Source organism: Temnothorax nylanderi, unplaced genomic scaffold (genome assembly GCF_030848795.1).
Source record: "Temnothorax nylanderi isolate EJ_2023f unplaced genomic scaffold, tnyl_v1.0 TNYL_tig0053_pilon, whole genome shotgun sequence".
Classification (NCBI taxonomy): Eukaryota; Metazoa; Arthropoda; class Insecta; order Hymenoptera; family Formicidae; genus Temnothorax; species Temnothorax nylanderi.
The window spans coordinates 443,365-459,038 of NW_027249115.1; the positions used below are offsets into that span (position 1 = coordinate 443,365).

General features: G+C 45.6%; 1 long non-coding RNA gene across 1 annotated transcript; it reads left to right on the forward strand.

Annotated features, from left to right (window-relative positions):
- Window positions 1-4,087: 4,087 nt before the first annotated feature.
- LOC139772723 (uncharacterized) lies at window positions 4,088-4,526 on the forward strand. Its single transcript, XR_011718190.1, has 2 exons — window positions 4,088-4,302; window positions 4,371-4,526. It is a non-coding gene; the product is annotated as an uncharacterized lncRNA (long non-coding RNA).
- The last annotated feature ends 11,148 nt before the right edge of the window (window positions 4,527-15,674 follow it).

The following is a 15,674-nucleotide window of genomic DNA, read 5'->3' on the forward strand; positions in this document are numbered from 1 at the left end:
CGCGCGTACATTGACATGACATTAAATTTAATAATCAATTCACATGTAACATATACACAAGTGTATAAACTATGTGACTCTATTTCTCACAGATTTAATATTTAACATCGAAAAATAACATTAGAGATATAAAACATATTGTAAGGTAATATTTTGTATAAAGAATAGGTGCAAAATAATTCATCCATTGATACCTTCAATGCACTGCAGCCGCCACGAAATTAAATACCTATTGTCATATAATCGCGAAAATTCTTTCGTCTGCGAGTTTTCTTCTCTCTCTCTCTCGTCGACATTTTCATCTGGAATATAATATATACGCGCCGAGGGAGGATCTGTCTCAGGTCTTAGCCGCGGCCGCGTTGGCAGCCACGGCTTCATGCAGGTGGAATGTTAAGAACTCGTTTGGATATATCCTTAACCTCCGTGCTGATTCTGCGCTTCACGGGGCCCCGGGGGAGGATCCCTGAAGGAGCAATTAAGCCTGAAGTGTTTCCTGCAAGGTGTGACTCGTAGAAACGCGCGGACGGGAACGAGAACGCCGGCCACCTGACACGACCGGCAGAGAGAGAGGCGACTTCTTGCACGTCAAACGGTAGTAATTCAACATTTTATTCGAGGAGGATGCAATATATTCATGGGACTGTCTACTTACGTCGGGTCGACGCCCGACTGGTTATGGCAGCCGCGTAACTGTAATCTTATACGATACTTTTCGGTCTTGTACGATCGTTCGGTCGCGTTCTCGCGTCTTCGAACTCTTCAACCAGTTTTTTATCCGGCGCTGCTAGCCGGTCTCTCTCTCTCTCTCTCTCTTTTTCTCTCTCTTTCTCTCTGTTTCTTTTTCTTAAATCGACGTGCGATTTTTGGCTCTGTTCTCGTAGCCGATGATTCGTGCACTCGAGGAAGTTATAGATCATCGACGCACCAAAAACTTGACTGTGAATAGACGATGGCAGGCAGATGTATACCTAAATATAGATGAATGTAGAGACAGAGAAGAATTTGGGATAAAGTAAAAATTTAAATCACCATGATTTTGACTTTTATGTTTCCACAGAAGAATGTGATGATTTTATATCCAATGAGGGGCCTATATCACAATCAGTATTTCTATCACTTTATAAATTTTACAACTTTTCGCAGGAATGAAAAAAGCGTCACTTTTTATCGCGTAGTCGGGAGGATGCACATTCTCTCTCTCCGCCACTTCACATATGTTTTAATACCGCGCGGTAGAATCTTCCGTTGTATCTACTTTTTTTCCAACGGAATATTCAGTAATCGTGAGAGATTCAACGCGCATACGAATACGTCTCGCGGTAGTGAATTTCTCGGCGCGATGGTCACGGTGGATAATAAAACAAACAGGCTCTCTCGGCCTATTGAAAAAAAGGTGCGACCTGCCATGCTAGGCATTTCGCAGTTTGCTGCCGTCGACGAGCTTCGCCTTCTCCTTCTTCTCTTTCTCCTTCTCCTCTGGGATGCCGCTTAATTGCGGGAATAATAATCTCCCGAGGAATTATAATCGCGGAGGTGTCACGTTGGCGAAACCTTTCTTTCTCTCTCCTTCCTTCCCTCTCTCTCTTTCTCTCTCTCTCTCTCTCTTCCTTTCTTTCTTTCTCCATGCATCGCAATACGAATGGAGATCCTCGAGTGCGCGAGAAGGTAGAGGACGTGGCACAAAAGAGAGAATTGAATTAAAATCCGGCCCGTCATGCCTCGGATAAATTCGAATTAATTAAGCGGTTTCGGCCTAGACTTTCGAGCCGTTCGTTTTTTCCGTTTCTCATTCTCACCCGCTCGCTGCTTCACTCCGCCATCGACCTTGTGTCTCTCCCGCCCCCCTATTTCCCCCACTTCAGCCCGATCTGTCTTTCTCCTTTTCAATTTTTTGTTTTTCACTTGGAGGCTCCGTGGCAACTTAAGCGCGGGAGCCATTCCGGTAGCTGATGGGTTAATTGAGAGCCGAACTAGCCCTCAGACACAAAAGGGCTTTCATGGACCAACGAGGCTGCGATGTCGGATAATGCATCGCGATATCCCTTGTTGCCTTTCGCCGTTTAATAGCGGCGGCGAGTCTCGATTTTTGATCGGCTTGCTATTATCTATTCATTCATACTGACGTGTTTAAATACCGCTTGCGAATATTTTTATATTTTAATTGAATTATACACATAATATATTTTATAAATTTTTTTTCTTTATATATTAATATAATTAATCGAATGAATACAGCTTAATATAATAATCATTATTATATAAAATATATTTTTTGTACCTAATTAGAGAGAGATAGAGAGAGATAGAGATATAATCTTCGATATTTTAAAAAATAGACTTCTTTTTCTTGTTTCTTATTAACTACTAAAATGTTTCGACTAGAGAAACTAGTATTATTGCACAACCGCTAAGTACCCAGTAACGTTTGCAATGGGTTGTTGAAAGCTGCAATAACAGCATGAATATTTCATCTCATCATGAAGCACTCGATGCTGGAACCCTTTTCAGTGGGCTCCCAATCCGACCTTCTTGGGTCATCGGCGCCCCTCAATTGTCTTCAGAATCGTCTCGAATCGCCACGTCCTTGAAGCTGGTCTGATGCCACTTGAATCTCGGTGTTTCCGCAGCTTGCCGCAGCATCCGGTAATGAGACGTCCCCGAATCAGGTTCGTGGACCAGTTCTGGTTTCGGCGCAATGTTTTCCTTTCTTTTTTTCTACGGCACGAACTTCGGCGGACGACGGTCAGTGGATGTGGCGGTTAAGTAACTGGTTCGTTAGAATGTTTATTTGCTTATGGCTCTTTTGTCGGGCCTGCGACTAGTGTTATGACGACCTGTTACCGTCCCCAGTTCCTCCGCGCCGCATATGTCCCGTGGGCACGGGGGGATGCCTTTCAACAGCTTTCGCGTTCTCCCCTTTTAAAGTTCCACTTATTTCCTCAAAGGCAAGCGAAAGATGACACAGAATTTTATGACGATTGGTACGATGCCGTAGACACGGCGCTTGCAATTGTTGTCGCGAATTACGAGTACATGATAAACGTCACGAAATTCGGGCCAATGATTTAAACGAATTTAATCATGCAATCGCGTTTGATTACATTTCTAATATCTACAATCGCATCTAACAAGACATTTTTATTACCATGTTAGTCAATTATTTATACTAATCAAGATCCTTTTAGTGATTCAGCACTTATATACCTCGATCTCCCATAATTATCGGTACATACGTCAAATCAAGAGAATTACATAGCTCTCCTTCGGTTTTATCTTACCGATGATTCATCTTAAATTATGGACAACACTTCCACGCGTCTTAAGTGATTTCCTGATAGGATTTCGCACCTCCGGTAAATCATAAGGATTTGCATACTCGCTCGCTCGCTTATGCGCTGCCATCGATGCCCCGGATTGCCTTTCGAGTTTTGCTCGAAAAGCGCCTTGTGATATCCGCTTCTCGCGTTCAATGAGCGCGAGGATTGGATCATTAGTCAGTTCGTGTCTAACGGGCGTATCGAGGAACGCGCTCGCATTAGAGGACGGGATGAAGACGTTTCGAGTAGTGGAAACTCCTTTCATCAATTATATCGTCGACGTGCGGGACAGTAGCCGTTCATTAAAAGCGTATATACGCCGCTGCTCGTTGCACGAAGAAAAATACGCTAACGATACCGCTCGTGAACGTGTTCTGAATGCCGCTCGCGTTCGCGCGCTTCACCTTGTGTATTCGTAATCCCCCCGGCTCTACGTCTGATTCCCGGGTACGAACGCGGCCGTCTCGGGAATAATGCAAAGTGTGGAGTCACCGTGCGGATGGTAGTCACACACAGGTATCGCTTCTGCTTCTTATTTATATAAATGACCAGCGCATAACTCGGAGCACCCGGCGGAGGACTAACGCGCGCGCCTGTTTTCACGACGGGTACACACACGCACGCGCATATATACATGTACACACGTACGCGTACACGTATACACTCCGACTCCGCGTGTTGACTCGATGATAAATTAATTGCGACGCAGAACTAATGTCACGGTTAACGGCGAGATTTCACTTCGCCGCCTTTCGCAATCTATTTCCAGTCGCGGGATGAAGTAACTCCGCGGCTCTTCGTTTTCTTTGCTAGAAGTGTGACAGGAACGCAATACGGACGCTGCGTCTCGTTATATTTTGTCGAAGGAAGAGATACCTCTCGTGACGACTAGTGCGGCACACTGTTGTGATTTTGGGAGCGATGATTTTAAATCTGTCGCCTGTTTGGAATGTCCGTACACGCCACCGGCGACCGCTCGCTCGTAAGTTTAAACGACGTGGCGGATGGATCGGTTATGGTGTTCATTGTTGACTCGTCACGGCTTTCAAGGGGTGCCTTCCTGCTTGAAAGGACCATAACTTGTCACATGGAGCCCTTGGACTACCGTGGCTTGAGGACTGCGCCCATCTCTTTTGCTTGGCTAATTGAAGACGGCAACTCTTAAATGTGCGTTACGTTACCAAATTACAAAGAAATGAACCATTTGCAATGAGAGAACGATATTACATTACGCGATACATCCGGTGCGAACTATTTTGCGGAATATAAGTAATCAGCGAAAATCACATAAAGATAATTTTAAAGAAATCTCTACTTTCCCGGATTTTTTCCTCAAATATATCTCCGGTATCGCATATTCTAATATCGTTTCGTTACGATGTGTCTGACGTCTTTATTCCAAAGGATTCTCTTTTCGTGGTGATGCTCGAAAGATTCGTTTCTTCATCGTACGTATCCACCCTCGAAATAATAGGTCGCTCAACCATAGAGCTTGGTTAACCCCATTTACTTTTCATTCCCGAAGAAAACCCCGTGTTTCTTTTGTCGAAAACAATCGTACCGTCGCGTCGTCGCACATAAATGTATATCGCGGTTCGATGGGGATAGCATCGGGACGATTCAGTGTTTCTCATTCGGCTTCAGAAAAAAAAATATTTATATTGTATTCTCTTTATATATTATTTCTAATATACTTTCTTTGTAGTGAGAATGATAAAACTTTAATATTTAATTAATAGAATAGAGCAGGAAATAGTGGCATATAAAGTATATAGAATCAAATTGAAATCAAAGAAGAGACAGCAGCTTTAAGTCTAAAAATCTTTGTTGAAAGATAAAGAGAGATCCAGTATAAAAATTATGTCCTTTTCAAATTTCGCCATCGATTTTTGTTCAAGAATAATCTTCATTCTGTTCACGATACGATAGACGATAGATCATACTTACTTTCGAGAAAACTTACCGATTTCTCTCGCGTTCGCAATGTATCCGCCTTTTTTCTACTTTATAGCCAGACTCATGATCGAGTCGATTGTAATCAGAGCCCATCGAAAATCATCCAGGATCTGGCTGGGTGTATGGCTGGTAACCGATGAATATTAACCAGCAAACAGCGGTGTGCCGACCGCCACCCGAACGAAGCGCGGTTGTGTCAGGGAGACGGGCGGGGGTTGGGACCGAGGGGGCGAGAGTGGACCGCGTTAGAGTAGCGAGTACCGGGAGTAGGAGGGTACATATTCATGACGTTAACGAGCCTCCGTCGAACGTTTAATTCCGCCAACCGCCTGAGTTGGGTTAGGGTAACTCGCTCGGCAAACACGAGCCCTAACTAACCGTGCATCTCTCGGTCCTGTGCTGCTGCTTTCTCCCTTTCTCCCTCTCTCGGATTCTCTCTCTCTCCTCTCTCTCTCTCTCTCTCTCTCTCTCTCTCTCTCTCTCTCTCTCTCTCTCTCTTCCTTCCTTCCTACCTCTTCCTCTTTCTCTCTTTCTCTCCTTCTGTCCGTGACTGCGTTTCTTCACTTCTGGCCTCTGTCCTCTGTTTGTCTTTCCACACCATGAAAGAACGACTCGCGCCCGCTTGCTTGTCACGCTGATGAATGCAGGTATTCCGGAAGTTCGTGCGAACAGCATCACTAGTCATCGTCTCTAATCAGCGATTTCGGGTAATTAAGCATCTTGAAGGTGTATTGCGAATATTCTAAATTATTCAAGTACAATACATTTAATGCGAATTAGTCACTTATTCATCAGGAGAAATAGAGATAATAACACAAACAATCGCGGTTTATTATTATCAACCGCAATTTTATATGTTTATAATTGTTAGTCTGTATGAAATGCGTAGCATTAAGTTTGGACCATGAAAATGTTTCTAGCTTGCGCGCGATGATCATAATAATCTGTCTCTTACGTTCGTTACATGTATATCAGTCTATTATATATATATATATATATATATTTATCTATATATAAAACACACACATGCTGTAAGAGTAGCTAGAATCAGATACGACGATCCGTGTAAATTTAGCTCGAAACATAATCCGGCCTGATAAACCTGACTGCGGAACGAGTCGAATCGAGGGGGTTAATACATTTTGCATCGATCAGCCACGTCCTGCACTCGATACTGCGGAACACTAATACAGCCAGCGCCGGGGATGACCCAACGCGGTTAACACGCGAGCTGGCAACGAGGCGCGGGGCTTAAAAGGCGCCACCCTCCGTTACATTCCAGTGATCGGATATCTGGAGGCCGACTTCTCCCGAGACGTCTTACTTATAATATCGTGGGTCCGGCCGTGCCTCGGGTTAACGTGTTACTGGAGTGACTTGCGACTTGGTAATTTCATCCCCGGCGCGCGGCGTGGTGCCTCTCTTTCCGTCCATTTCTTTTTTTTATTTCACGGCCCACTACCTCCATCGCCATCATCATCATCATCGCCATCATCATCATCATCATTATCATCAGCGTCATCATCATTATCATCATCGTTGTCGTCGTTGTGTTCGTTGTCATTTCCATAGACAGGACGACGGAACGTCTTCACTAACACATCTCGGATATCACCGTTGTCTGTACGGAAAAGAGAGAGGGAGGAGAACAGAACCGTGGTGCCGTGTTTGCCTACAAACAATTCTCTTCAACGTAACCTCGGTCTCTCATATGCATTTCCTTCTGCCATCTGCGTCTCTCACGACGCGATCTGTCCTTGTTCCCGAGATGGAGCCGGTGTTAATCCGGCGTTGGGATAGACGTCTCGGAACGCATTTTCCCACGTGAGCGCGCGTCCTCTCACCGGCAGTCATTGTTCCCGACGACGATTGCCGATTCGACTGGATTACGCCCGGTGCAATTGGATGAGGTGCCTCGAAGTCCTCAGCATATTCTCACGAGATAACGATGAGGATGCCTGGCCTTTTCTCGATCTGCACAGCCGCGCGAGGGAAGACCACCTTTCTCGTTCCACCAGCTCTCCTCTCCGCGGATTATGCGCGTTTCGTTCTGGTAAGCGTAGGTGTAACAGCGACCTGACCCAGCCGTTTTAATGCGGATCAACGTTGGATTCGTGTGTCGATGGAGATGCAGCAGATATCTAGGATGCATTTTGACAGGCCGACCTTTTGTTTTACTCGACGGGATGATGATAATGATGACCGAGGTTTTTTCGAGGCGCGCAGGCTACACCGTCACCGTTCATAGCGCGGCATCCTCGTTGGAATACAATATGAGACGATCTAGCCGCTAGCGTACATCACCCGCGGGTGGTGTTAGTGGCGCCAGAGATAATCCTCGCGATAGTTTCCCCTCTTTCTTCCCTCACGTCAATCAGGATTGGATTCGGTTTAGAGCTCTCTATAGCTAAACCAGTCAGATCAGAGGTGCTCAAATGGAATCGAATAGCCGCGACACGGGGATAGCTCGGGGATCCTGCTTTCATTGTTTTAAAAATTCATCATGACACACATCAGATAAACGTTTCCATCGCTCTCGTTCGCGCTGTGTATTTCTCGCCATCAGCGAAACATCACTGCTATCGAGATGCACGACGTTATACGGACACGTTGTTATAAACCGTTATGCTTCGTTTTCAAGAAGATATCTCTTCTATCCGAGGGTCATATCAGCTCGATTCTCGAGTCATTTTTTAAATTCAGTACGATCTGAAATCGAAGCTGCAACGCGACGCGGCATCTTTATCGAATCGTGTTGCGCTCCGATTTCAGACCGTACTGAATCCTCAGAGATAACTTGACGAATGAGAGCTTCTAGAGTACCAAATATAAAATAAATTATTTCTCCCCATGTATTCCACGTAATATACTCATAGACCAGATGTTCACAATTCATATTTAATCGCGTTTCTCGGCACGCATTTGTAAGATTAAATGGCAAACAATCTAAATGCTATAATCCGAACGTCCTTCAGGCACATGGCACCGGGCGTACCTCCGGTTCGTTACGCTCGCGTCCTCCGCGTCCTCCGCGTCCTTCGCGGCGGTTCTTCTTGCGGAAAAGTCGCGAGAGCACGCACACTCACTTGAGCAGTTCTCGTGCGGCCAGGCTCTAGGTCTGGCGTGGCGGAGGGTACTTAATGGCTATTTAATTCCTAATCCAGCCGCGCCGCCGGCGCTACTTTCACGGTAATCTGTAGCCCGTTGCCATCTTCCTCGAAAACAGAAATACGGCAAAGACGGTCTAATCCACCGCATCTGGGATTCATGAATCCCTCTGGCTCCTCCGCCACCGCCGCCTCGTCCTTCTCATCCTCCTTCTCCTCCTCCTGCTTGCTCTTCCTCCTCCTCTTCCTCCTACTTCCTCGTCCGCGAGAGCGACGGCGAGAACTCCCTACCCGCCTACCCCGGTCTACCCAATCGGCCGGCGGCTCCCACTCTTCCACTTTGTAGAGAGCTACTTCCATATTTACATGGGAGGTAGTCGCAAAAGCGAAGTTAGCGCGGCTAAGCTGATTTAAGCATTCGTTATTATAATTCTTGGGGAAGCGCCGCGCGGAGCTAACCCCGTCGAGAGAAGAGAGCTCTGTACTCTCAACTTCTCCTGCCATCGCGGCTGGGTGCGCAACTCCGGGAAGATCTCGATTTGCAAAAGGTTGCCCGCGGTCGACCTACGGTGTCCTTCGGCTCCGTTAATTTAGTATGCGAATTAGCTTGGACTTCTACCTCGTGACTCTTTATTTATACCGTAGTTTATTTCCGTCGTGGAGCCCTACGTTGTGTAGAGCGCGCGCTATCTCTACGCCGACGACGATTCATTTAATTAAGTTCTGGGAAGAGCGATATGAGCGCTCGTCGTTGATCTCATGATTCAAATCGTTCACTTCATTACTCATGTGGAAGACAGACGTAGAAACAAAATTAATAACGAGACGTTACAATACGCATCTCACGATGTGAATAACGGTTTGCTACTTATATTATTATTGTACCACTTTTCGATGGATTCTCTCATTATTCTACAATATATTAATTACTCCTCAATTACCACGCGGCATCGGAAGGAAATAGGAAGGAATTTTCAATTATCTCGAGATTTAAAGCTTCGCGTTTCATCCGAAAAGTACTTTTGAAACACGATAACCACAGGCATCATACACATCTCGACACCACGGCATGGTGATGATTTTTTGATGAATCTCGTCGTTAGATGCTTTCGTAGTAATTAGCAGTCGGGCAGCACCTTTCACCCTATTCCGTCTCCTCGGTTCGCGTTCTGCACCTTGCGCGGCCCGAGCGCGATAATTAAGTTCGGTCCTCTTAGCACGCGCTCGCTCCTAGCCTAAAGGTATCCATGTCCCGGCGCGGTCCCGGTCTTCCCAACTTCGAAATCCATCGCGCGCGATTAATTTCCCGCGGTCCCCTGGGCGAATTTCAGGCCCCGCGATCGCCTTCGCCGCCTCGTCCGTCCGCACTCTTAATTAATAACCGAGGCAGCTGCCCTAACGCGCTGACGTCATTACCGATCTTTTTGCCCTCCCTCCCTCTCTCTCTCTCTCTCTCTCTCTCTCTCTCTTTCGCTCTGCATGCTCTCTTTTTTTTCTACCTCTTCACCCCGACCTTCCTTGAGATATCGTCGATATACATCATCAGCACCACCAACTTGGAAACTCTTAATGAAGTTGTGCACTGGCCACGGCCATGCTAAGTCCACGTTCGAAGTCCGAGACGCAAAGACGGGATGATCGTTGTCGTCGAGACGAATGCAGCTCGCACCGTGAAATTCGCAAAACAAATGCCGCTCGTTGATGCTTCTGCCGGGCTGCTATCGGCCGCGGTAACCACGTTTCTCTTTAGGGTAAAGGAACTCGCTGGAGCGTGGCTCTCGAATGCGAGCCAGTGGATGCGCAGTAATGGCGATAATGATGATGGTGATAGAGGCTTTATGGGTCTTCAGAAAAACTGACGGCGGAGTGCACGTGAAAACGTATGGAGCGTGGTTAAGCGGACTTGATGTTGGATGCTCGGCTTGTTGCTAAGTTGAAGCGATTGCCCGGTATCTGGCCAGGCGCAATCATAAGCTGTCATTGCGAAGTGTCATTAACGATTGAAGGAAATAGGTATTTTTGTCTTTTCTGACGCTCCCAACGCTCATTCGCGCTCATTTGTGATAAAAGTTTATGATAAGAGAAAACGATAAATTATGGAAATTATGATAACAAGGACATAGATATAACGCGTTAAGTTGAAAATCGAGAAGATAAACGTGGTGTAATCAGAGACCAAATATCTCATCAGAACGCATCGTAGAAGGGGTCCGTAGACTGGCGTCCGAGCGTCAGGGATATCTGCCTCGAGTCGTGCGTTTTGTCGGTATCGCCGGGCCGCTACGTATATAAGCTTAGGCATGCCGGGGCTCGATAACGGATGGCCGGTCGTTACGGTAAATGTCTCACTCGGAGCCCCGAACGGCCGATGGAGACCACTGGGATAATGATATTATTACGGCCATCTTGATTCTCTTGGGCCACACTATCATCATACGTCACCCGTTGCGCGCGCGGTCGCGCTGAATCCACGCCGTATTACGGGCATATATTTCCTGGCGTGTCCTGGCGCGGGCAGTTGCTTTTTGCCGCGCGGTTACAAAGTATGATGATCCCGGCGCGGACGTGCCTGTTGATGAAATCGTCAGGACGCCGCGCCGGCACCTGATCGCGGCCCGACTTTAATATCGACGAGGGGCCCGGTGCCCAGAACCAAATGCTCGATTTCTTCGCGCGAGATGAAGCAATTTGCGCGCGGCGCACAGCCGCCGCAACGATCTCCATTCCGCCGTTCATACCATTGCCGTGGTCGACCGTGTCCGATCGTTCGGGACGAGCGTAATTGATTAGCTACTTAATTCGGAGATGAATTCCTACGGTCGTCGCCCGGCCGGCCACTCGGCCCGGCCGTCGCGCGAGCGCTACGTTTGATTATGCGGGAAACCGAATGCTCGAGGAGATAACGCGCGGGTCTAATGACCCGTGAACGGAGAAGAACGGCAATTTTCGTCAGATGCGTATATTTGCGGAAAGTTCGCGATTTTAAGAGAAATCGCGTGAAGATGATATCGAGCGAAAGTTATAATATAGTTGTCTAAAATAGTAGGATCCGTGGATTAGACGATAATTTGATACACGGGAGAATTGATGCGGCAAATGTGAACGTACAAGTACGAGAGAAAAGACAATTTTTGATCGCTGACGGATTCGAGATGTAGGTACGTGTCTAAGGAAATGACCGCGTAAGAGCCTATTTTAATCTCATCGCATATGTAGACGCGCTCTCGTTCACGCGATCGGGCAATTTAACACTCCGAAAAAACACGAGGGACTTCCTGAGAGAAACAGAGAAAGGGAGGTAGAGAGAGGGTTCCCCTTCCTCATGTAACTTCAAATCCATGGATCAGAAGGCACGTGCCTTCCGCGCGCGTAATTATCCGCACGAAGTGCAAGCGTCAAGGACTCGCCTATAACGCTCTTCACGTTCGTATGCGAATGTGGGTCAGCCTGTTTATCAATCATTCCTTAATATAGCTTTGCATCCCTCTCCCCCTTCTATCCGCCTTCTATGCTCTAAGCATCGAGGCTCCATGCGAAGATGCATTGATGAGTGTATGAGCGCTTATTGTCGGTATTATTAAATTTATATATGGACACCTCGGCCACGCTAATAATACTTCGACGCAGCGCCTACTTGTCTTGCGCTGCTGTGGTCGTAAAGGATGTTATATATAGAGTGCATATATGATTATTGAGTAACGTATAATTGAAAGGTAGAAATATTTATCCTTCAAGGATAAATCTATTTACTTTAATAGCGTGATGAAATAATGCATTATATTTTATTACGGTTTATTTTAGTTGTCCAGTATACATTCCATATATATATATATTTAGAATTAATGATAAAAAATGTTAATTATAAATTGCAGCAAATTATCAATCTATCATTGATTTATTGTTGATTCAAGTGGAATTTAAGATGTTTTCAATCGGGTGTAACGAATGGTTATAAATAGCAATGGCAGGCAAGGCCGACCGAGAATCGATCTAACAATATCCTCGGAATATATTTAACCAATTGGCGCATCCGACGACAATGCGATTGATTCATCATGCGGTAATTGATACCGGCGTTCGCGATTAGTAATAATGCATGACGTAAGTCCCTTTCATCGGGTTGCACATTTAACGGAGGCGCAGTCGGCGGACGCCTTTTAGCGCGCCAGGACAAAAGCCGAAGAAGCGACGAATTAACAAGCAGAGGCTGCGGTTTGACTCCGTTGCCCATCGTAGAATCGGAATTCAAGAAGAGCGCAACGCGCCGGACAGAGACGGAACGCGAGACAGAAAGCGGATAGAGAGAGCCTCGAAGAAGAGAGAAGAGGCGGACGTAGCCGGCCGTCAGCCTCAGCATCCTGTCTGATGAATTACTCTTCGCTGATCAGTAGTTCTCATTTCTCCGCTCGCTCTTTCGACAATGCACTTTTTTATTACACGATACGGGAAGCACTTTGTCTCCGTTGAGAATCTCTGTCCACCGTTGATGAGGATTACCGGAGCTTTCTGATATTGTACTTCTCGTAGCGATTTCTCTCCCAGATTGTAGTTACTACACCCCGTACATATTGCGTATGCTGTTCTTTTTATGAACAGTCGCTTAGACATCGATAATCAGTGCAGCGTGATACAAGAATTGATATCACAATAAGAGGATTAGATTTAAAAAGTAAAAGCGACACATTATCTTAATCTTTCGCAGTATATTAACAAATCTTAATTAATTGGTAGCATTATCGTTCTTTAATTTTACATAAGATATATAAAGTATTTTTTAATTTATGACGCGATTTCAACATTATCAAAGTTTCACATAACATTTTTTAAATTAACATTACCTAACGTGGCTCAACAAATGCACGATTCAAATAATCGCGACCTCCCTTTCAAACTAGTCCGCCGGCCCGTCTGTCGCAGTCAGACATTTCGATAGGTCGGAATAGGTCGGGATACACGGCGGTCCGTTCAGAGAGCCACTGCGATCTCCCGATCAGGATCACCGGAGATGTCAGTCATCCTTTTGTTCCCCGATACCGCGCCTTTCCTATATCCTGTTTCAGGGCTCGCCGTGTAAACTCCCCGGCACGCCGCCATCATCGTCGTCGACGAATGACGGCGTATAATAGGTCGCGCAGCGCCGACCGACTCGGGTAGTGCGCGCATCGGGGGAGGAACTTACCGATTAACTCATCTACCATGGGCATTGTTGCCCTCAATGAGAGGACACCGGTCGCGTTTATTGTGGGTATCGCGTTATTATACTAACCTAGTCGCTTTTGTACGACGATATAAGTTATCCGGTAGCCGACCCCCACGTTGGGCGAATTGTCGATGTGGCCACTCGCAGAGGTGGTTTACTGACGAGCCGACTTGATTCGGCCGATTTGCGAATTCGAATCTATTGGTTGCGGGTATCTCGGTTGCGAGAGGTTGTATTAATTTACTGGCGCAGAATCGTTTGGATTAATGGAGTTAGTTATGTAAATAATTTGTGCGCTAAAATACTCGTTAATCATGCATCGGGCTGGCTTGCAATTCATAGCACCATACGAGCTTGGATTAATAACATATCAGGCTTCTTGGTATACTGCGCTGCATTCGCTTAAAATTATTTTATGGCTACAATTGCTGCTACGGCTGCCGTTACCCAGTATAGTTTTAATAACAGGTGATAAAAGGATATGGAAAGGTTTAAGCGCGCGCATAAATGTTACGTGACGTCGGAAGAAATTCGGACGTGCGTTTTCCGCCGCAAATTAGAAAGTAATCTGTGCTTTCTCTGGTGCAAATTGCAAATAATCGGCGCGATAAATCTACGATGGATGGATGTCGAGGTGTCATTAGGAAGATTTTAATCGTGTGCTATTAATATCGCGTTAAGGACGAGGAATAAGGGAGCCAAGATGGATCATTCTCGGAGCTCATTGAGCCTTCCGAGGAACACGGACGTACTTCGCCAAAATGACTTTATTTGCTTGACATAATGCGCCTGTAATTAATATACTGATGACACGCGATGCAATTACTGTACTGACGGCAGAAGTTTAACGCTTTGACCATAGATCTATGAATAACAAAAAGCACAATTAACGACGTGTCAGCGTAAGGTACCGCTGAAATTTATGAATATTTGACACGGTGGTACGAACTGACCGTAGAATGATCGGAAACATAAATAATCATGAAATATCTATGCAGCAATGCGCACGTAGCATAACTTGCAAATCGTGTACTAGGTTCTCCAATATCGTAACTAACTACGGACCAATTATCACTCTTTGCGGTATCTTGTACCCTAACAAATTTGTCTTATTAATTAGTTCCGTGATATTTTAATGTCGCGGGAGGAGGATTTATGCGCGCAGTTTTCCTTTCGAATCTCAGAGCGATGATTCTACTTGAAGAATCTTGGCGCATTCGATCCCGCGAGCGTGCAAACATCCTCCTCCACCCCGACGGTGTACGAGAGATGGAAGTCGAGGTGTATATACTCCTGTGCCGGATAAGTATCAAGTATACAGGTCGGGCAGATATAGTCGGCCAGTATCGACCGGGTAGCCAAGTTCAACAGCCAATCCCCGGCTGCGTATTAAAACCACGCCCTTTATTTCGCGGTTGCATTAGCCACATCTCGCGGGCTGTATTTAAGTCAAGATGGAATACTTAGTTTCTTCCACTTTTATTCGCGCCTGGGAGGAGAAGAATCGTGAAATGATGCCATCTCGTGTTATGGGCGCCGCGGAGTTGAAAGCGGAGAGTGACGGCTTTTATATTATTTGCCGCTGGTGTCATTGAATTAACGCGCTTTTCAAATTATTTCTACGACCCAACAACGAAAGAAGTGATCAACATTCGAGCCTGTTGCTATAGCAAACATAAATTTTATTATGTAAATGGCATTTTCTCTAGTAGATTATAAATTTTATTATCATTATTTTTATTATACTGTTGTCTTGTGCTTACATTACTGATGAAGATAACTGATTGTAAGATAGAATCAAGTACGAAGTAAACGTACTGTTTTTTTAAATTTATTATATTTAGATAAAAGATCAGGAGTCTTTCTGTTAATGATTTTATGTTGTTGGAGTCGTTGATAATCTTGTCTCGAAATTTCCCCGTTATGCGAAATTTGGGTAACTGCAGCGCAAAATTAGCAGTGTTGATTATTGTATAGGTTGTGCGAGCTGGTTATTCATGGAAATTCGATGAGAATGAGCCCCACAGCAGTAATACACAAACACTAGAGCGGCTCGCTGACGATTAATTGAATTCATTTGATCGTAACGAG